This window comes from Epinephelus lanceolatus, chromosome 3 (genome assembly GCF_041903045.1).
Source record: "Epinephelus lanceolatus isolate andai-2023 chromosome 3, ASM4190304v1, whole genome shotgun sequence".
Taxonomy (NCBI): domain Eukaryota; kingdom Metazoa; phylum Chordata; class Actinopteri; order Perciformes; family Serranidae; genus Epinephelus; species Epinephelus lanceolatus.
Genome location: NC_135736.1, coordinates 41348833 through 41372882, shown reverse-complemented (window position 1 = coordinate 41372882; position 24050 = coordinate 41348833).

Sequence of the window (24050 nt, the reverse complement as noted above, 5' to 3'; positions counted from 1 at the left end):
GTCACTGCCCACATACTTCCATGCGTCCTTTACTTGGCATGGATGTTAACCAATATATCCACCAGGGGGCAGCCTAGAGTCAAAAGTTTATGACAACAACAAACTCAAAAACAAACATGGCGACTGTGGAGGAGATATTGATAATGTACCTCTTGCATAAAAGACAAAGTCTCTAGTACTGCCGATGAGAGAATTTGACGACAAGCGTCATTTCCAATACTTTAGGATGTCCGCCGGGGCATTTGATAACTGCCATTGTTATTTCTTTTTCGTGTCTCACTAGAGCTACGTATTGGGTAGTGACAGCAACACTGCCCCCATGGTTTCCGGTGGAACTGCTCCGTTTGGCCCATATCCATAAGCTTTATGGAAATGTGTAGAAATACGGACGAAATGAACGCGAAGCACAGACAGAAGGCTCCGTCCGTATCCAGATCCGTATTTAACAATGAGCATAAATGGGCCTTAAGCAGTCATTCAATCTGCTCTAGCTACATTTGTCATTGACTGCTCATTAACTGCAGTTAAACTGTCTAACTAGGCAGCACTGATCAAATATCAGTCAAGTTTCTGTTACTGCATTGCCTGTTTCTGGCCTCAAGTGTTTTTAAGAAACATATTTTAGTGTACTGTTTAGCTGTTAAATGAGAGTTACTGATCTGGCCGGCCAACACATTCTCACTCTGACCTCGTCACATATCAGTGTTTGGTCATGGACTTTCTATGTCCGGATATAATGTGCAAGATACCCTGGGTACGTTGGTTGTTGACATTCTGGGATGCCGTGTCAGGTTCTGCCTGTCACATGCATTGCCTTCTTTCAAAATACACTTCTGTTTTCACAGGAAATTTTCCGTTTACATACAGTAGACTCTTTCAAAATAAACCCACAACGTTGATACAAAACCGAAAATGTACTCCCCTGACGCACATAGTTGGGTTAAGCCATCAAAAGCATGTGGTTAGGTTTAGGAAAAAGGAACAGGGTTTGGCTTTGTAAACTTATGGGACACTAACATTACTCTCCCGGGTGTAAGTCGGTGTTTGTTGGACCCATCCACCACCCCTCCCACCGGCCCAACTCGGACTTTTGTTGTCTTAACTTTCGTTCTTGTCCTGCTGTGTTTCCCCTGATGCCGCTGAGCCTTGTTAAACTATAACGGCAACTGGCCATGTATCATGCCAATGTGAAAGGATGGCCTTGTTTGTTGGTGTCTGATGCTGCAAGTCGCTTCCCAAGTGCTGGATTTTGGTGACTTCTTAGTGAGACCAGTTTGGGCCACAATGATGGATGCATTTTACAGCTGAACAGTACACTAAAATGTTTCCGAAAACTTTTGAGACAAGAAATGGGCAATGCAGTAACAGACACTTGATTTAAATGTGATCAGCCTAGTTTGACAGTTTGACCGCAGTTCGTGAGAAGTGATTGATACGGTGTATTTTTTAGCAAAGAGTTGCCTATTTACAAATCCAGCAGACGCAGACATTAGCATTTATTTAGAGTTGTGTTTCTTTAGAATTTCCTATCTCTGATTTGGTATTCGTTAGCCCTTTTGCCACAGAGATTGCACTTTAGGGCGCTACATAGTCCCTTACGGCATCATGATGCTCCAGTGCGTGATTTTAGACAGCATGCTGGCATCCCAGAGACAAAAGAAGCGTGATGGGCATGACGTTTAACACAATGGCGTTAGCCTCTAGTCCGCAGTGCTTTCTAAACAATAACAGCGGCATTACATGTCAATAATTATCATTTACTGTCTCTGTTATAAGGAGAATAATCTTATCTTCTGCCTGGAAGGTGAGGAGCTCCCTCACCACATTGTTGTCCTCATTTGCAGACATTCGGCCACTGTTGTCTTCTTTGAGTTAGCTGCTAACTGCTGCTAGCTGCTTTTTGGTCGCATGCATAGCACATCGTCAAAACCTCACACCTGTCCCGCCTATGGTCCTATCCTGCTGGCTGTCCTCTTTACACAGTTACTGTTACTACTACTACTACTACTACTGCTGTTACTATTTCCGTTGCAAGCTTAAAGGCAAGACAGCTCTGTCCTCCCATGCCCCAATCATACCTATTCTACAGAACGGCAAGGCAGCATAACAGCGCTATATTTCTATCTTGAACAAGCAGTGTAAAAGGGGCCAATAACTCCCGAGGGAAGTATGTGACTCTTTAGCTGCCAGATGCTTCTCGCTGTTCCCCATCTAGTCGCCAACTTTGTCTTTGTGTCGTTAAATACTGGGTAGGTTGGGCACAGTGGGTTTATCAGAGATTTTTGCTAAAAATAGCTGCTTACTGTGTCTGAAAACAGTGAACTGAAACAGTTGCAGCCATCTCTGAAAAAAAATGTCTGAGAGCTGAAGGATATTAAAAAGCTGCATAGAGCTGAGGGAAACTGTAAAGTCAAGTGGAAATTCTCTGTTGGTTTGCTGCCACTACAAGCAAAATCTGTCACAGTACATGTTGTCATTTAATCGATTGTGAATTTTAAAACCATTTTTCAGACCAGCTTTACTTTGGGTATGTTTGCAGGTGAGAATGCTGCAATTTAAACTCAAGTACGTCTAGATAAATAATGTCTGAAAATGCAGTTCTCTGTTTCCTTCCAAGCTCAATGGGGAGAGATTTGTTAGAAGTGAGAATCCCCAGTCAACGACAGGAAATGACCTTATAACACAAGGGCTTATGGGTATAAGGAGACGGATGTTGAGGTCTGAAAGTCAGCACCTCTATTACACTTGGAAACATGAGCAGACAAAAATGAAGCCGAACTCCTCTTCATTTACAAACCAACATGACACCACAGAAAGCCGATTGGAACAAATATCACAGACATGTTAGGTATAAGAAAAGGACTCTTTGTTTCCAGAACTACTTCGTGACAGTTTACAGAGTGCAAACAAACAAATTCCTTAATTAATCCAATTTAAAAATCCAATAAAGCTTTTTTCTCACTTATCAAATGCAAGAAAACTAAATTGTTTGGTTGATGTGATCCTAAATGAAGACTGTTGGTGGCTAGAAAGTAAATCCGTTGACAAGACAGCAAGCAATTACTATTTCCTTTTATTTCTCTTAACTGTAACGCTATGATACAATACTGAAAAGCCACGTGTTCAATCCCCATAAAGAGTCTCCTATTTCCTGTTGAATTGAGCATGGCACTCCAAAAGATCTCCAAAACCTGTGTGTGTGTGTATGTGTTTAACAGTTTTAAATAACAGGCCACACACAATCATCAATAATCACGATAAAACCTAGCCAGCTTTGCTTTTTTGAAAAATCTCTGTGCCAACTGTGTCATGAAAGTTCACTCACCTATTATATTTCTGTTTATTTATACAATTTACTTACGGTTCAGTCGCCAAGTTTGCATTTCCATTTTAAGCCTGTATATTTATACACCGTCTTGGGAAAGTTGCTGTAGGTGCAATGCTAACCAAATACTTTCGCCGGTCACCTCAGCTGTAAATGAGCTGTGGACGGAGACACTAAATTCAACTGTGCGTGTTCAGGAACACACTGCAACCTGAAACTCTGATCGTTGTCACCAACCCTCAGCCCGGTGAAATGGGTTTAACAGCATCACTGTGAAGACTGACCCACTGGTGTCACTCACACACAAACACAACTCAACATTCATAATCCACTAACAGATGAAAACAAGATACAAGCATGAAATATAACATATTAACAAACATATATATTATATGTGCAGCTACAGCAGCCAATACACAGATGCCGTCACACACAAAAACACTATGAGACATCTGAGAGTCTAAAACGAGACGGTCAGTCAGACAAGTCATAACATGCATGAGCACTGTCCAGATGAAATCCTGCTTCCATCTACGTGACTCACACACAATAAAACACAAAGGAATGGGATCAGTTAGCCAAAGGTGCTGTGTCTAATTTTGTAGGAAAAAAAAAGATTTGAAATACTTTGGCGATTAGAGCTTCGCAAGAAAATAAACTTGACATGAACCCAGAAGCATTGAGAACAAAACCAGTTATTGTTCCCTTTACTGGATCTGGGATGCAGTGTGAGGAATCAAATCAGCAAAGCAAGTCTGTTATAAAAATATTACCACATTTATTTGGTACATTCGATAGTGCAACTAAGTTGAGAGCAGTTTGAGATTTTGATTTACTTGCATGTTTCTACTGTAATACTACTTAACTAAAGATGCTGCACAATCACATATTAAAAAAAAAAAAAAAGCAATTATAGATGTAAGCAGCAATCTGATTGGTCCAACATGGATTCCTAACACATCAAAAGGATAGTTCAGATTCTCTGAAGTGGGGCTGTATGAGGTACTTATCCACAGTCAATGTTTTACCTACAGCTGGCACAACCCCAGTTTGGAGAAGCAGCAGGAGTGCCACTTTGGTAGCTCAGCAATGTACTGCTGTGGACAGGGACAGAAACAAAACATATTTTAACCACCTAAAAAATCCCTCCCATAAAATTCTAGAACTGTTAAAATGTACACTATATTGAGCGTATTTTCACCACTTCACCTTTCTATCAAACAACCTCTTTTGACTGAAAGCTGTTCAGTCATCAGTGCTCCAGTCCATGCCTCAGTCCATAATAGTCCATTTAGTAAGTAAAGTCAAGTAAGTAAAGTCAAGTAAGTAAGTAAAGTAAAGTAAAGTAAGTAAAGTAAAGTAAAGTAAAGAAAGTAAAGTTAGTAAAGTAAAGTAAGTTAAGTAAAGTAAGTAAAGTGAAGTCAAGTAAGTAAAGTAAGTAAAGTAAGTAAAGAAAGTAAAGTAAGCAAAGTAAAGTAAAGTAAAGAAAGTAAAGGAAGTGAAATAAGTAAAGTGAAGTAAAGTAAGTAAAGTAAGTGAAGTAAGTAAAGTGAAGTAAAGAAAGTAAAGTAAGTTACGTCAAGTAAGTAAACTCAAGTAAGTAAAGGAAAGTAAAGAAAGTAAAGTAAGTAAAGTAAAGTAAAGAAAGTAAAGTAAGTAAAATAAGTAAAGTAAGTTAAGTAAAGTAAGTAAAGTGAAGTAAGTAAAGTCAAGTAAGTAAAGTGAAGTAAAGTAAGTAAAGTGAAGTCAAGTAAGTAAAGTAAAGTAAGTAAAGTGAAGAAAAGAAAGTAAAGTAAAGTAAGTAAAGTGAAGTAAGTAAAGTAAATAAAGTCAAGTAAAGTAAGTAAAGTAAAGTAAGTTAAGTAAAGTGAAGTCAAGTAAGTAAAGTAAAGAAAGTAAAGTAAAGAAAGTAAAGTAAGTAAAATAAGTAAAGTAAGTGAAGTAAAGTCAAGTAAGTAAAGTCAAGTAAGTTAAGTAAAGTAAGTAAAGTAAAGTAAGTAAAGAAAGTAAAGTAAGTTAAGTAAATAAAGTCAAGTAAAATAAAGTAAGTAAAGTAAAGAAAGTAAAGTTAGTAAAGTAAGTTAAGTAAAGTAAAGTCAAGTAAGTAAAGTAAAGAAAGTAAAGTTAGTAAAGTAAGTTAAGTGAAGTCAAGTAAGTAAAGTAAAGAAAGTAAAGTAAAGTAAGTAAAGTGAAGTAAAGTAAGTAACGTGAAGTCAAGTAAGTAAAGTAAAGTGAGTAAAGTGAAGTAAAGTGAGTAAAGTGAAGTAAAGAAAGTAAAGTGAAGTAAAGTAAAGTAAGTAAATTAAAGTAAGTAAGGTGAAGTAAAGTGAGTAAAGTAAAGATAGTAAAATAAGTAAAGTAAAGTAAGTAAAGTAAGTGAAATAAGTAAAGTAAAGTAAGTTAAGTAAAGTAAGTAAAGTAAGTTAAGTAAGTAAAGTGAAGTAAAGAAAGTAAAGTAAGTAAAGTAAGTTAAGTAAGTAAAGTGAAGTCAAGTAAGTAAAGTGAAGCAAGTAAAGTAAAGTAAATAAAGTGAAGTAAAGTAAGTAAAGTGAAGTCAAGTAAGTGAAGTAAAGTAAAGTAAAGTAAGTAAATTAAAGTAAGTAAAGTAAAGAAAGTAAAATAAGTTAAGTAAAGTAAGTAAAGTGAAGTAAGTAAAGTGAAGTAAAATAAAGTAAGTAAATTAAAGTAAGTAAAGTAAAGAAAGTAACGTCAGTAAAGTAACGTAAAGTGAAGTAAAGTAAATAAATTAAAGTAAAATCTGGAGGATTTTCAAACAAAACAAAATATAGACATATACAAATGAAATCCTGCTTAATCATCACCTATGGGCTTCTACTCATGTGTGGTGGTGACTCTGTTTGCAGAGCTCCTGCCCTTTAACTGTATTTTGATGTTTTTGTGAGCTCAGACCGCTTCTGGGCGGAGATTTTCCCAGCCAATGAGAGAGCGCAGGTGCCGTGCCCGAGCGTGTCCGAGCGTGCACCAGCGCAAGCCTTGCCTGAACCTCTTCTGTGAAGCCTTCTTCCGTACCTCTGGGCTCCGTACACCCGGGAGAGTTGAGCCTGATAGGAGGGGCCGAATTTGAATGTGTGTTTACAAACAGCAACTGGAAAATCCTCCAGACCCTACCTTTAAGTAAAGTCAGTAAAGTAACGTAAAGTGAAATAAAGTAAGTAAAGTAAGTAACGTAAAGTGAAGTAAAGTAAGTAAAGTAAGTAAATTCAAGTAAGTAAAGTCAAGTAAGTAAAGTTAAGAAAGTAAAGTAAGTAAAGTCAAGTAAGTAAATTAAAGTAAGTAAAGTAAAGTCAAGTAAGTAAAGTTAAGAAAGTAAAGTAAGTAAAGTCAAGTAAGTAAAGTAAAGTCAAGTAAAGTAAGTAAATTAAAGTAAGTAAAGTAAAGTCAAGTAAGTAAAGTTAAGAAAGTAAAGTAAGTAAAGTAAGTAAAGTCAAGTAAGTAAAGTGAAGTAAAGTAAGTAAATTAAAGTAAGTAAAGTGTTGGAGCTGTATATCCATTCCATGGATACCATTACAGTAAAAAAAATAAATAAATGTACAATCAGTTGCAAGTTTGTTAGGTACACCTGCAAAATCTTAGCATAAATAAATCAACACCTTTTTGAATACACTCTGAACATTATAACCCTCTTGAAGTCAGGGTTTATTGCAGGATTGTTGCATTAGATTGCTTTACTTTTAGCATTTGTCAGTGCCATACTAAATGATGCAAATGGCATGATATTGTTAAGGTCTGATTATAGGTCGCTAAAGCTGGAATTATAAAAAGGGTTAACAGACATCGCACTGTAGATGCATATGAGAAGGTCCACCATGTTTCTTGACCAAATATTAGAATACTCATATAGTTTGCATCTTTATATCAGTTATTCGTGGTGATACAGAGCAAGGGGTTGTGCAGAAGGTTTGCAGTGGAAATATCTTGCTGTAGATAATTGTTAAGAGATCTGTGGGAACAGGAGGTGCTGTGACAAACTAGGGAATGTACCTTTAAGGGAATATGTTAATATCTGATCATTGAACCTCCATTCTTCATCTACTGTATGTAGCCACTATTAGTGGCCTCAACTCCCTAAACAAGGCCAGCTGTGTTGTGGGATCATCCCCATTAAAGAGCTGCTTTGTGTTCAGTGTGTTTGTGTACCTGGATGTGTGTGTTTGTGTTAGTGCACTTACAAGGCTGAGAAAGAGGAACAGATTTTGACAGGAGTGCGAGAAAACAAACACGACAACCCCGATCGTCCACACTCGTGTTTGATCTGCTGCTCTGCAGTGACACACTAAAGTGGGATTTTCTCATGGGAAGAAATCAATACACCAGAATGATGAGTTGGCCACTGACGCCACGTGAATCAAACAGGGAGAAGGTTTCATTGTGTGAATTTAATCAGTATTTCAGTGGACTAAACCCTAACAATCTGATAAATAATTTACAAAAGGAGTTCTTGAGGGTTTTTTCTCGCATCAAATCAATGTGTTTCATTCAATGGGTTCAATTTTTTGTATTTAAGAACTGGAAACTGGAAAGTTCAATTGGTCGATCCACCTATTTTACAGATAAAGGTCAGTTTAGTTGTTACAGGGAGTGCGACTCAGCCTGTGAAAACAGCTGTGTAATGTCCTCTCTGACTCTGGATTGAAAATAAAATGATAGACGAAAGAAAATAAGCTTTAGTCCTCAAATATTTGGAAGAAAACCTGCATTATAAACTGATGTAATGGAGTTTGAAATATGAGGTCATAACAAACTAGTCCATACCCATTGGTAGCTTTGTCACCTTCTACCTATGCCAATCCTCAATGCCTAAGTGCATGACTGACTGACAGAATGACACACTGACAGTTTCTGTGATTATGTACAGCATACCATACCATGACTTAGTCATACCAAAAATTAGAAAACAACAATATTGGTCCACAGGGGGAGCCACAGCGATCGGTTGCATTTTAGCCATTTTTAAGCATTTTTCTGTCGTTATAGCGCCACCCAGTTGCCAATTAGAGTTAAATTTCTCCAGTCACCTTGAGGTGTCCTGTTCTACATATCTACCAAGTTTAGTAAAAATCCATATGGCGGTTAGGCCTAGATAAGAAATTAGTTCTCTAGCACCCCCATTTTGTTTGATGGGGTCAATAATGGAGGGGTCCCCTCAGATTATGTGTGGTCATATGCCTACAAAGTTGCATGGTGATGGGTGAAACCCTTGAGATGTTATACATCTTTATGTGATGAGCCACGCCCTCTGCAATATTCATTGCCTTATAGAAGCTCAGTTTTAGTAAGTTTTCCAACTTTTGCCAAGAGAGAACTTTAGATATTGGTCCCTAGATTGTGTTCACCCAGTTTCATGCAGATCGGTCAAACTTCCTAGGAAGAGATTGATTTTAAGTGTTTTTCAAAAAATTCAAAATGGCGGAAAATCTATATAACCAGAAGTTATGGGTTCTTGAGGCAAATTTGTTCCTCATGAGGAGAGACATCTCTGTGCAAAGTTTCATGTCTCTACGACATACGGGGCATGAGATATGCCCATTCAAAGTTTGCAATTTCAATCGGTTGCTATAGCGCCCCCCTTTGGCCAATTGATGTAATATTGCTTCATTCACATCCTCCCATGACCCTCTACCACTGTGCCAAATTTCACATGAATTGACCAAGTCAGTGACGAGAAAAACGTGGAACAGACACACAGACAGAGTTTTCGTCATTATATAGTGAGATAGAAATTGAATATTGTTTAAATAGTCTGAGAATCACAAAGAAGTCTCATAGTTGGGTGGGGCTGTGCTGTGGAGTCTCCTCCATCCACTCCATCCATAAAGGGTCCAAAAACTGGTACTTAACTGTCGATGGACACTCAAGACACTCAACAGCATTTCCATACAAGAACACTAATAGCACAGTACAGACAGACTGAGTGTGGCTCCTGCAGCGTGAGCACCAGAGGAGGGCTGTAGACGAGTACGAAGTGGGAGTGTTTCAGTCTGAGTGTTTATGTGATTCACACAGCCGGGACTGGGGAAGGCTTGACCCCTTCACAGACCTCCCCAACACAACGGAAATGACTTCTGTCTATGTAAGACCTTCACTTCTCTCCGTCAGAACCTCCCGTACTCCTCCACTTGTTGCTCTACGGGAATGTAAATAAGACAGGAAAACAAAGATGGAAAAAGCAGAGGGAGTGTTAATCTTTGTGTACTGTGCTTGTGTTCATGTGTTTGCATGCAAGGCTGTCGGCATGCACTTGTATGCTGCACATAGCTGCTCACACAGTGTGTTTTATAACGCTGCAGACACTGGCAGAGTTGATTTAATGAGGGCTGGTGCACAGACTGTGTTTCAGGGAGAAATTGTAGCGGCGGAGAGGAAAACATGAAATAACACACAGGAATTCAGGCCTGGAGTTACTCTCCCCAGGGGAGGCAGTCAGACTCGCTGTTTGGTCCCGAGCCAGGAACACTGAAGGAAGACGAGAGCAGCGTCCATGTCTTTTTTTACTCCTGTTTCTCTGTGTTGTTAACTGCTCTTGGTGTCTGCTTCCCTCTGCGTTTACTGAAACTCTTGACAGTGTATCTTCCTTATTCTCCATATCCCTGTGTCATCTTTCCTCTGTGTGTGTGTGGTGTGTGGCTGTGACAGGGTACAGGTGGCAACTTCATCATCAGTGGAGCAAAGTTCTATTAATATACCAGCGTCTGAGAGGAGCGCACACACACACACACACACACACACACCAGGCCCTAGAGGGCACAGACAGGGTGGTAATGTCTCTCTCTAAGTGTGTGTGCATGTGTGTGTGTGTGTGTGTGTGTGTGTGCAGTCTGGAAGTGACAGTCCTCCAGCAATACTACCTAAGTGGTGTCTCAGGTCATTACAAAGCAGTCAGGACATTTAATTTATCTTACAAGTACTCATAATGGGATTTACTCTAAATTTTAAACTTCATTGTACTTTTGCATTCCTTCTGTGTCCCCTTCCAAATCTTATGTAATTCCCTCTGATTATTTCAGTCATGAAACTTGAAATGAACTACATTTAAATCGATCTCTTATCCAAAGTGCTTTCAATTTTCCTCCTTTTCATCCAGGCTCACACACTGATAGCAGTGACGCTAACATCTAAGGTGCTGGCCTGACAATTAGGGGTGTGACGATACGTCAGTCTGGACTGATATATTGATTCAGTGTTCAACTATCTACGGAAGCATATTGCATTCACATGACAAATTAAAAAAGCCCTGTTTTTTGAGTATTTTTTTTCTGTTTTTCGGAGTAATTTATTTATTTTTCTGTTTTTCTAAATATTTTTTTCCCTGTTTTTTTGTGGTAATTTTTTTTCCTAAACGAGGAGATGAGATACTTCAAAATCCCGCAAGAAGCTCCCACCTGACACCTGCAAGTGACCCATGCATCCATGGTGACTCCTGCTCATGCATGTATTTTGCATCCGTGCTCCTGCTCCTAGACAATTTCAACTATGGGATCAATAAGGGTAAGGCACGTAATTAGTTACACACAGGGTGTGATAATCTAGCTATGTTTTCAACTGCATCCTTCTAGTGTAGGCCTATCGCTCAATGTAACAGGTTAGGTTAGTAACAGGTTGTAACAACATTAGCTGACAAATTTGTGATGAGTAACAATGTCCAGCATGATGGAAAAAAACTGTTAGCTTAACGTTACCTGACAACTGAAATCATGCCCATACATGTTTGTCAGCTAACGTTGTTACAACCTGTTACTAACCTAACCTGTTACCCCTCGTTCAGGAAAACAAATTACCATGAAAAACAGAAAAAAATTTCCACAAAAAGCAGAAAAAAAATACCCCGAAAAACAAAAATTACTCAGAAAAACAGGGCTTTTTTTAATTTGTCAAGTGAATGCAATACGCTTCCGTATCCGTACAATATGCTTCCGTAGCTATCTAATATTATCAATGCAAAGTAAAAACTGTATTTTGAAATGGCACATCTGTGTCACCATTTCTGTCCCAGCACACCCAGCACTCAGTCGACAATGGCAAACAGGCAAGAAAAAGACAATTAAGTTTTTAACTGACACCATCTCATATTGATCGCTGGCCCCTGAATTAAATCAAATGAAAAATGCTAAATTATTGTGAGAGAATGAAAGCATAAACTTGATAAATACTAGTAGCACACACAGTATTAGAAACACAGAAAAATATAGTCAGAGTACGGCAGCTTGGATGTGGTTAGATGTTAATAAAATAATATGTCCTAGTTTGGGAACATGCAGAAACAATTTTACTAGTAACACGCAACATCTGTGAATTATCTTTTTTTTCTTTTCTTACTGTGCTGCAAAGGACAAAAGTCTGGACATTGGTTTAATACAGTGCTGTGGTTTTCATTCTAAAAAATGTATGCAAATAGAAAGGCCATTAAAAATCACTGTGCAAACTGACATTCAGCTTTATCACTAATTACAAGTGCAAACTGCTTCAGGTTTAAGGCTGCCAGCTCATTCCCTAGAGTTTCTTTTTCTTGCCACCTTCACAGCGAGAACAGATTTCACACTGAGCTGACGATTGCTGACGTTCAGGCCTGCATCCTAAAATTGAGAGAAAGGCTTCTTACTTGCCACCCGACTGCTCAGTATGTTCTTATTTCTGACTGACAGAGAGGAGTGATGCTCTGAGAGAAGAAAGGGGAGGAGGAGCAGGAAAGAAAGAGGCAGCAGGAGTGAAGAGGGGAGGGAGAAAACAAGGTGATGGAAACAAGGAAAACAAGGGTGGGAACAATGTGGAGGCACACGGGGAGATGAAACAAGGAGGAAAGCGAGGAGGAAAGTAGAGAAAGATGAGAAGGCATTGAAAGGAAAAAAGGTAACAAGAACGAGAGGGTGAGATTTAATGATTGGGAAGAAGGGAGGAATAAAAACAACAACGGGGGGTGACAGAGGGAGGTGGGAGGGAGATGACGCAGCCATGGGAACCCATGTTCGGTCCACGCTCCAGACTCGGCAGTTGTTGGCCTCGTCAGTGTTGTTATTTTGTTTTCACATGGCCTTCAACCTTGCCGTGTGGACCGCAAACAGATGTTAATGACGTTCTTCACCAGAGTTTCTCCTCAGAGTCATCAGAGCTGCTAATGAGCTGTGGTGAGACGATCTGTGGGGATGGACGCCATCACAGCAGTAACACAAGCTGGGAGAAAACTGCAGCTATTAGTTACAAAAACGGGCACAAATACTATAGTATAGTACACTGAACAAAAATATAAACGCAACACTTTTGTTTTTGCTCCCATTTTTCCTGAGCTGAACTCAAAGATCTAAAACATTTTCTATACACACAAAAGACCATTTCCCTCAAATATTGTTCACAAATCTGTCTAAATCTGTGTTAGTGAGCACTTCTCCTTTGCCGAGATAATCCATCCCACCTCACAGGTGTGGCATATCAAGATGCTGATTAGACAGCTTTTGTGCCTTAGGCTGGCCACAATAAAAGGCCACTTTGAAATGTGCAGTTTTATCACACAGCACAATGCCACAGATGTCGCAAGTTTTAAAGGAAGAGTGCAATTGGCATGCTGACTGCAGGAATGTCCACCAGAGCTGTTGCCCTTGAATTGAAACCTCAGGTTTCCTACCGTTCTGGAACCTTTTTTCTACTCAGGCAACAGTATGATGTCATATGTGGGATTGTAACAATGCGTCGCAGCGATGCAGACCCCCTGTTTATTTTGGCTAGCTGAAACAGTTTCCCTCAGTGGAAACAGAGCTTTCATTTACTTTAATTTCACAGACAAGAAACAATAAATTGTGAAGAAAATAAAGCCTCCACAAAAATGGCATTTTAACTCTGTGTGTGATTTGTCCTGACTTCATGTGGGTAGAGGAAATCCCCGCTTGTTGCTAGGCTAATCTATACAATGTAAAATGCCTTAGGCTTGTGCTAATAACGTTAGCATAAGTCAGTTGTTTTGTCGGTGAATGTTACCTTTGTTAAATGTTGCTGTTGTCCCTGGCTTCATATAAGTAGTGGAAAAGTCTGCTAGCCACTAGGCTAATTTATACAATGTAAAATGCCATAGCCTTGTGCTAATAACATTAGAATGTTGTATTTGTCTGGAAAGTGTGGAAATGCTTTGTCTGTGAATGCTAGGAGTTATAGTGAAGCTAAGTTCTGTACTTGTGTTTGAAATTGCTATTATGCCATATAATGTGTGTTTTGAATCAACAAAACTTTACAGCACTTCACAGAAACCCCGCCTACTAGTGTTTTGGTGATATAATCGCAGAGTGACACAGACGCACAACCACACAAGTATAAATGATCACAGTGGTGCAAGCCACATGCCTAGCCTTCAGCATTGTGTGTTACAGTGTAGGCTCTGCATAGAGCTGATGCACAAGTGTAAATCCTGCTGTAGTGTGCTGGATGTCTTTATATGGTTATCTGCTGCAGGCACATTACTGCAAGTGTTTACATTAAGTGCCACGTGGAGTTACATGCTAATGTAATGGAAATATGTAATTATGATTGCCAGTAATTTCTCACGATTTTGGGTCATATTTCTACTGGAACATGTCTAGCTTTGATTGGTGACTTTTCACAGTAAAAAGTGCTGACCAATCAGAGCAGACAGGGTTTTTTGAGAGGGGGTCTTAAAGAGACAGGCACTAAAACTGAGTGTCTCAGACAGCAGGTGAATACAGGTGTTCTAGCACAGAAGAGGAAAATAAAGTGTTTTTGACCATTAAAGCCTGTAAACATGTTCTAGCGGACCCCTCAATACATGTATCAATCTCAAAATGAGCATAATAGGTCCGCTTTAAAAGCCTTGCACTTATATACTGACATGTTTAATTTATAACTGTGTTCAAACCATCAGTGTTTCAAAGTTTGTAAAATAAAGATCCAGACTTCAAAATAAAAGTGTTGCATAAGTAGCCAAATTTATAGTCATATGTTTAAGGGTTATGAGACTCTACTGTAGCTGAGGGTGACCCACTTAAAAAAATGTCACACACACAGGGGCCAAAGCACCCATGGAGATACATAAGTGATAGATGTAATAATTGCTGTGATGAACACAAAGCTCATTCTCACCTAATATTTTAATATTTTTCAGCTTCTATAGCGGAGCAGCTTCGACAGCTGTGTTTGTTTTTAGAGACAGAGAGGATGTTTGACTGAAAGCTGAAGTGAAGAAGCCATGTGTACCATTATGTATGCTTGTTTGATTCTGTGTAACATACGTCGACTTGTGACATGTTTGTGTGTGTTTTTGTTTTGCGTCTGTGTGCGTGCATCGAGGGAGCGGACCACTGCAGCGTGAGGCCTCCGGCAGCCGGGGCTGTTGGTGGTTCTCACAGCCCACAGAGTGACTCTCTGACAGGGATCGTGAGAACCTGAGTGGCAGGGGTCCTTGTGGTTAAGAGCAGGAATTCCGATAAAATGTTAAAGAGGAAAGAAAAAAGAAAAAACAGCAGTGTTGATGACGCTAACAGCATAACACAGTGAGAGGGAGGCTTTAGATGAGACTATTTTTGGATCAAGGAAAAAAAATCCATGCTGCTACAAACCAGTGGAGCATCAACTCTAATGATTATAATCACACTTTGAAAAGTTTTTAACTATCAAGACTTAAAAGTAAAAACAAATACTGACCCAGACTGGAGCCAGCAGGACGTCTGTGTGTCTCTCTTTTCCCACACCTGTCTTCTTTCTCTCAACTCTCCACTCTCTTTCTCTGAGCTCATCAAACGACACTGTCTCCTCTCCCTCTTTCTCACTTTGTCCTTCATCTCAGACTGCAGCTTCCCTCGTGTCACTGTGAGGCTGTGTGATTATTTATGGGCTGGTGAATGGAGAGAGATAGTATGAGACCCAGAGCTTGGCCTCTACCCTTCCACTGTCTGCTACCTCTAAATCACCACTGAGTCTGGCTTGCTTTCACATTAATGGTTTGTTCATGTGTATGTGTATGTGTGTGTGTGTGTGTGTGTGTGTGTGTGTGTGTGTATGACTGGGACAGAACAAAACTTTGGACATGTGTTTGTTAAGTCTGCTGTTGTAATTTCAAATGTCTGCAGCTAGAATTGAAGCATGTGCTTTCAAAGTAACAGCACCAAGTTAACATAGATTTTCTCTTTGTTAATGTCCAAGGTTGCTGTATTTCTTTGTGCAATATTGGAATATTGTCAACAGTTTTAGTGAATTTCAACTTTATGGCATTGAGTTTGTTAACAAATCTGCTGGTTTACAACACCTCAAGAGCTCAATTCACGTGTTGGCATTCTACAAATATTTCAAACAGACTGAACGGCTCTAAAAAATGATGATTCAAACAATCAAACCCAGTCATGTAAAGCTGTTTTGCTGTAAACACAACTGTGACAAAGAGTTGTGGTGGTGATAGAGTGGTGCAGTAACATGTCCTAAAACCTGATGATGAGTTAGCATTTTAGCGCGCCTGGTTCCCTCGTCTCAAAGTCAATAGGTTTTTGGTAAGATGCCTGAAATAAGGTCTGTGGTTCACACAAATTTAAGAGACATCCACGTTTTGCTTTGGGACACAAAATACACCAGTAAATACCCCCCACATAAATTCCGAAACCTTAACATGTATTAAAAATGGCTAAATCAGGCTACAGAACATCATCACGAAGAACGTGGCTTTACAGCCTTGTTGTGGTGGCGACGTTGAGGTCATGCGAGTGTGGTGCAATTTATTTATAGCCTAACATTAGCTTTGCACTTCTAGTGACTGCATTCATTCCTCAAAAATAATAAAAGTTCATTTGTGAAGGTTATCTTGCTGAACAAAACATGTAAAAATAAACTTCTGTTTGCACTGAGATTACTTTCTTCAGTAATCCAAAATCCAATGGTAAAATTCTGTTCTGTGTTGACCTACAAGTAAACGTCATCCCTGCACCACTCTGTCGTGTCAGTTGTTTTTCCACATCAAGCAGACACATAGCAACATTAGCATTTATTTGGGGTCATGTTTCTGATGGAGTCCAATATTCACTCTTCTATTAGCTCTGTTCCACCAACTCTACACCAACCTACACCAACCTAAATGTGAAGCTCTCGAGCTGCTAAAGATGCTATTATGTTGGCAATGTTAGCTAGTCAATAACTTTGTCTTTTTGGTGCTTGACAGTTCTGTAAAGTGGGTTTTAACTGAAAACAGCTGCTGCTGTGACTGGAGCTAGGTTGATGAGAGTGATACTGAACCAAAACAATAAAAAGGTTGGCTCTAAAAAAAATGAAAATAAAAAACAAAATAAAACAAAAAAAAAAGATCTTAAAGACGCTGAGCTCTGTGGAGCTGGGGGAAGTTCATAGTTGGGTGATTAATTATGATGGGTTTATCACTATTAGCAACTCCACTTTGTATATTAATTTCACCAGTGTTGCTAAAGGGGCTCGATGCGAAATTCAGAGCATATGTGTTGTTTGGACATGGTTCTCAACATGCTTTTGGCTGAGCAAGAGCAGACCCCCAAAAAGTGTGCCAGGCTTTGAGGCCAATTTTCATAACAGCCAAACAGCAGAATCACAACTCCAGTGTCCATCACATGATGCCATGGGGCCCAAAATTACTTTTTACTGTAGACTTACATTGGGAAAGAGACATGGATCAATTTGTTGAGTGTCACAACCCCCAGAAATAAAGCTTTCTTAGCTTTGTGTGCCAATGAGCAACTTTCATAGGAATGAAAGTTGTCCGACGCTGTACCCAGACCCCTTAATACATCCATGAGCAGGTGACTAACAACTAACAGTGTTAACGAATTAAACAGCGCTATACAACAGGCAACAGTGCTGACAGAGCTAACAGCGTTAACCAGGGGGATATTGGAGGGTGGGTGCTACATTTCTGTTACAATGCCATCCTGACATTACCGCCATAAGCACCATATGAGCACAGTGCAAAGCAGTGCCTATTTTTAGCTTTAAAGATACTTAATCACAGTGGTTGAGTGATGCAAAGCACATTTGCTTGACTGTTTCTGATTTGAGAGCAGCCGCAGAGTATTTAGAATAAATCTGTGTTCATCTCATCTGATTAGAAAATTGTACTCAGCAGTAAAATTAGCTGCTCTAGTCTTAAGTTTACACAGAAACCTGCACTCTTTTGAGCATTGTATAGTTACTGTAAATCCCGCTGTTCTATCTTAAGGGTACATATAGGGATTTTGTGTGTGTGTGTGTGTGTGTGTGTGTGTGTCTTGTCGGTCTGTAGCCAAAACAGGACCAGCTGAAGTTTATGACCCTGCAGCGCTCTCTGTTTTGTCAGGGTGACAGAGGGGACAGCCGGTCTGCAGGGGGCAGCGGGGGGAGGATACATTACAGCAACACCTGGTCTGTGAGTATAACTGGAGAATATTGTGGTGTGGATGGTACTAGAATTTTAGGTTGTTTTGCAAATTTAAATTTCAGTTTCAAACAAATTCTAGCTGAAGGCCAGGGTTCCTATAAAAGTAAGTGAATGAACACATGAGAATGATAGAAGAACATGGTGGTGCAACATAACAATCGCCATAAAGGAGGACCAGCTCTTTTTGTAGCATCTGTATCTGAACGGCTCATTCTCAGGAAATGGAAACACGATTCTTATTTTCATTATGCAGTAAAGAAAACATAATTATTAAACTGTACTCCATTACTCCCAGTATATCCTCCTAAATCCTTTAGACTAGTGCTTTAAGTCATCTGACTTTTTATGACAACTCAAGCAACAGTTTTTTTTTCCTTTGTCTGGTGTCAGGTTTGCTTTCTGATTTCTTTCTCTCTTTAGAAATCTGTCTTTCATCTTGGATGATGAACTTCTGTCTCAGACCTCTCCTACAGACCTTTCATTCTCCTGCTCCAAATCAGTGAGAAAAGCCTTTGTTTTAAGATAAGAATATAACCTATCCCCGACCTGCTGTACAAACACACACACAGGCACACACGCACGCACGCACACACGCCACACCCACACATATTACATACAATAAATAACAGGAATCCATCAAGTCAATCCTGTCTGAGAGCATCAAAGGAAGAGAAGAAGATGAGCAATTTCCTTTGTAGTGGTGTGTGTGTGTGTGTGTGTGTGTGTGTGTGTGTGGGCCTAGAAATGGGCCTAGTATCACAGAGGCAGCAGACACGCAGCTAAACAAACTGTCTGGTGAGCACAGGCAGGAATTTGATTAGGAAATATATATATATATGTATGTATATGTATGTCTGACAAAGGGAATGAACAATCATAAGTGCCTAACAAAAAAATTGTGCTAAAGCAAGGCACTAAACTCCCAAATGTGCATGTATCACTACATCATATAATATTTACTTCTCAGGTATGAGACTGGACTGTTTGCACAGTTGATAGTGCCAGCATTGATTTATGCAGCAGTGCCAACACTGAGGAGGATATTTGACATTAGGAGGTAGTAAAGCAGTAAATAATGTGTGGACCCAGGGTTTGGGTCTTCAGCATCTGTGTGATTTATGCAGACTGCAGTCAGCAGGAAAAGGGAGAGCAGGGCCTTTGACTTTGGGGATCCTCCCTTATCTGACAGAGGGAGAACAGATCATAGACAGCTGGAGATGAGTGAGAGCTCATGGGAGAGGATGAGACTGATGTCAGAGAGGAGGGGACAGTGGCCAGGTCACTGGTCTCATTTTTTTTTTCTAAGTTAAGATTTAAAGGTGAGGAGAGGGTGACCCTGCTGTATGTGTGGGAATGCTCTGTTATTCATTTATTTCCTGTTTCAAATGGTGCATTTGTTTAGTGACTAAATCTATAATCTGTGCTTTTGTTCTGAGGTCAGTCTGCTCAAATTGTCAGTTTAAAGGGACACTTCACCCCAAAATCAAAAGTATGTATTTTCCCTCTTACCTGTAGTGCTATTTATCAGTCTATATCGTTTTGGTGTCAGTTGCCGAGTGTTGGAGATATCGACCAAATCAGTGCTGGCCCGCGGCACAAGCATAATAGGTGGTATAATAGGCAAGGCAAGGCAAGTTTATTTGTATAGCACAATTCAACACAAGGTAATTCAAAGTGCTTTACAGAGACATTAAAAGCAACAAGACACAATTTAAAACAATAAAAACAGTCGATTAAAAAGGGAAATAGAAATTGAGAATGATAGTGATAATAATAAAATACAGTAACATAAAATAAAAACAGGCTCAATACATTGAACAGTCAGGATAAGAAAAGAAGTAGAATAATAAAAGGCATAATGATGCTAAGGGCAACGTCATCCATAGGGGGCGCCACAAATGGGGAAGAAAAAGCAATCAAACATCTATCTTTTACTGTTTTTTTACTACTACTACTATAATTTTGAAACATTACATAAGGCCACAACAACATAATTTTAATTTAATTTAATATACTTTATTAATCCCAGAGGGGAAATTCAATTTTTCACTCTGTTGTCAATTACACACAGGTCCAAATACACACATGCATAAACTGGCCCTATACGTGCACTAAGTGGAGAGATGTCAGAGTGGGCTGCCCATGACAGGCGCTCCGAGTGGTTGGGGGGTTTGGTGCCGTGCTCAGGGGCACCTCAGCAGTGCCCAGGAGGTGAACTGGCACCTCTCCAGCTACCAGTCCACACTCCATATTTTGGTCCGGACGGGGACTTGAGCAGGCGACCCCCGGTTCCCAACCCAAGTCCCTATGGACTGAGCTATTGCTGCCCCAAACATAACTATAAAGCTGTTATGATTGTTTGTATTGTTAAGCTCTTCGGTGCCCACTCAACTACCCCTATACCACTGAGAGGAGTGGCTGTGGATATAAAGAACATGAAAAAAACAACCCAATAAATCTGTGTTTAAATCAGCAGGAGAGCTAGTTATCGTTACCTCTGAGCAGCTAGTGGCCGCAACGAACAGCTCACGGATGTTGCACTGACTTACATTGTGAAGCCTTCAAGCTCTATTCAGTAAAAATGAGTATTGTGCAGAATTAAACATTAAATCATAAACATTCTCATGATATGTTCAAGGTAATCTTGTAAAATGTAGCTTTTGGTGAGAAACTTGTACAAAATACTACTACTACTGCATTAAAGACATGAACAAGTAATCAAAATATATCAAAACAATTTGAAAACATGCACCAATATAACAAAAAAGTCACACTTTTATTGATTATGATGCAAAATACTGTAAACAATGCTGCAATACTACAAAAAACATCCTACCAAAAAAAATAATAAATAAAAGTAAAACATTTTTCTTTGGTGACTAGGCTGCATTTTCACCATAGCCAGCAGCATGCCTTGTTCATGACCAGGTGATCACAATACAGTGTACACTCTTTAAAATTAATTTGTGTTAAGTGTTAAAGTACTGCTTTTGATTTTGTTCAAATTTGGATCAGACTATGACTGGGAATTGAAAGCACCATACAGACTGATGATACTGTATCACTGATACATCATGATGAAGGCCTTTCTTAAGCAACACTGATGAGTTTTTTTTATAACAGTAAACACTAAAACGCTCTCATTCATAAAGAAGATAGTAAAGACAGGGTAAGGTAAAGACAGTAAAGGCATTTTTAGATCTGTGCCAGTAAGAATCTACACAGTATTAATATAAGGTCTTAATCCTGAACATTAAAACATTGTTGGGATGATGGATGTATAATTTTAAAATTCTGCCACAAAGATTACAACTTTCCCTGAGAATTCCTGAGGACTTTATGCAGTGCAGCTCACAGCTGTGTCGGATGATTATAGATTATATCTTATGTTAGACTGCCCTCTTCTGGAGTAACGATCAACTACAACCGTACAGAGGCTTGAATCAACAGAGTAATGTGGACGCTGGTGGAATTATCTCCAGTGCTGAGCCACCTGAAGTATGAAACTAGTTTACTATTTTACTGGTTAAAGTCACTTCTTCACAATCTTGGCCAGTTCCTTTCTGCCACGACATTAAATTTCCAATACATAACACATAACAGATGTTATTACTCTGTCACTTCTATTGTGACATGAATGGTGACACGTTCATCACATTTCATGAGTGAGTTAAACTTAAAAAATGGAGGATAAAGTCAATATCAATAATCAGTTTGAAGCTGTAGAGAGTCAGTCTTCATTCCACATGATGTCCCTCGCTGCCACGTCATTGGGCGCAAATGGAACCATCAGGACTATGGAGCTACATTAGGGTCAGATGTTTTGTACTTGAAAAAATAAAATTTGAAAATGAAAATTCATGTGTTGCTCTTGAATTTTGAAAAATACAACAATGTATTCAAAATAAAAATAAGTGTATGAAACATTTTTTCAGGTTAAATATAATTTTGATTCACTTTGGTAATTCTTTTGAATGAATAATTTATTTTCACTTTTCACTTCCATATATATTTTAACATTTGAGGTCTTATTTTTTTTCAGTTGCATGTTTTATCTTTTCAGATTCAGATCTTATTTTTTTACAGTTTCAAATCTTATTTTTTCACTTTCAAATCTTTTTTTTCAGTTTCAAATCTGCTTTTTGAGTTTCAGACTTTTGACCCTGATGTGGCGTTGGGGGCGTGGCATCAACTGAGGGGGGTGTGGAATCATGAGTGACAGTGCCTTCAGGGAACGTAGGAACTAAAAATATTCTGACTCAACACTTATATACACCATATTCATGTGACTGGCAGTGTAAAATTTGATGCCAGTGACAAACTTCCATTTAGAAATATGTTTTAGACAGTACTGAGCACCAATTGCGGTATAAGAGCGATAAATTATGCCAGATTTTGCAGTTCAACAGCCACATTTTAAGTGCTTATATGTCCGATTTCCACATAGTACTGTGAACGCAGCGTAGTGTCCGCTTCACTTGTGATGATGGCGTCCGGTCGGTCGGGTCAATCTGCTGGAGCCCATACATCCAGCACACAGGTGAGAAATGTTAACTAAGCTTTGGGAAATCATAACAAACATTAAGGGTTGTTTTTGTGACAAAATACATTTTCACAGCTCCATCGTCACGGCCCTGTTGATGCTTCCACATCCAGACGTGTCCCCTGGATGAAACCTTTGAGCTTGGGGAAAAGGAAACAATCCTAAAACACCTCCCTACTCACCTGGTGCCACAAAAATCACCCGGAGCCAGGTCAGGTGAGTAGGGAGGTGTTTTAGGATTGTTTCCTTTTCCCCAAGCTCAAAGGTTTCATCCAGGGGACACGTTTACTGGATGAGGAAGCAGCAGGGCCGTGACGATGGAGCTGTGGACAATCACACTTTCCAGCTCTGACAAATTCACCACTTAAAAGACATCACAAAAAAAGTATGTTGTCACATAAATGACCCCTTAATGTTTGTTATGATTTCCCAAAACTTACTTAACATTTCTCACCTGTGTGCTGGATGTATGGGCTCCAGCAGATTGACCCGACCGACCTGACGACATCATCACAAGCAAAACGGACACTACGCTGCGTTCACAGTGCAATGTGGAAATCGGACATATAAGCACTTAAAATGTGGCTGTTGATCTGCAAAATCTGGCATAATTTATCACTCTTATACCGCAATTGGTGCTCAGTACTGAAACTGAAAAAAAAGATTTGAAACTGAAAAAAAAAGATCTGAAAGTGAAAAAATAAGATTTGAAACTGTAAAAAATAAGATCTGAAGCTGAAAAAATAAAACATGCAACTGAAAAAAATAAGACCTCAAATGTTAAAATATATATGGAAGTGAAAAGTGAAAATAAATTATTCATTCAAAAGAATTACCAAAGTGAATCAAAATTATATTTAACCTGAAAAAACATTTCATATACTTATTTTTATTTTGAATACATTGTTGTATTTTTCAAAATTCAAGAGCAACACATGAATTTTCATTTTCAAATTTTATTTTTTCAAGTACAAAACATTTGACCCTAATGTAGCTCCATACAGGACCAAGAAGGGAGTCGTGTTCTTGCTCGTCGGCGTGTCATCCATGATGAATTTGTAGTTTCGTGGATAGGCCACATGATATGGCCCATGATCCTCCCATCGTGGCTCTGCTGCTGATGATAAATGAATGTCCCTGCTCACCAACTTCCAGGTGAAGAAGATTGTCACTGCTCCAAGGATGCAGATAAAGTGTCTCCTCCTGCTCTCCATTAAGACTACACAGAAGAGAGTCACATTAGCACATGATAGCAGAACTTTTCTCAGCAACTCTAATTCTGAGACAACAGCAAAAAAGTACAATTATAAAGGCTGCAAAAAGTGTCCCTCAATATCAATGTTATGCTAATCAGTATCATTTCAAATGTTCAAATACTTGGTCCAATACGATGCTAAACAAATTCCTCAAAGTTGGATTAACACATCCAGATAATACGATTTGGATTCAAATTACTCCGACATGTATACAGTCAGTCAGACCCAAACTGGCCTAGATGCTCTGCACATGCTCCACAGTTTCCACCCCAGGCTTTGACCCAGAAGTCTAATAGCAAAACACTTGGACTACACTCGATTGTTTGGTCTGTGACATAATCGGTCAACCAGACAAAGGTCTGATACTAACAAGCCGAAAGGGAGCATATCAACACCTATCGTAGCGGAGTCGGACATACTTCACTCAATAAATCAATAGCCCTCCCGTGTTTGTATACTGGGACAAGGACAGTAGTCCAATTAAATGGGCTAGTCGATGTGTAAATGTCCTGACTGACAGCACAAATATTCTCTTCCTATTCAGTC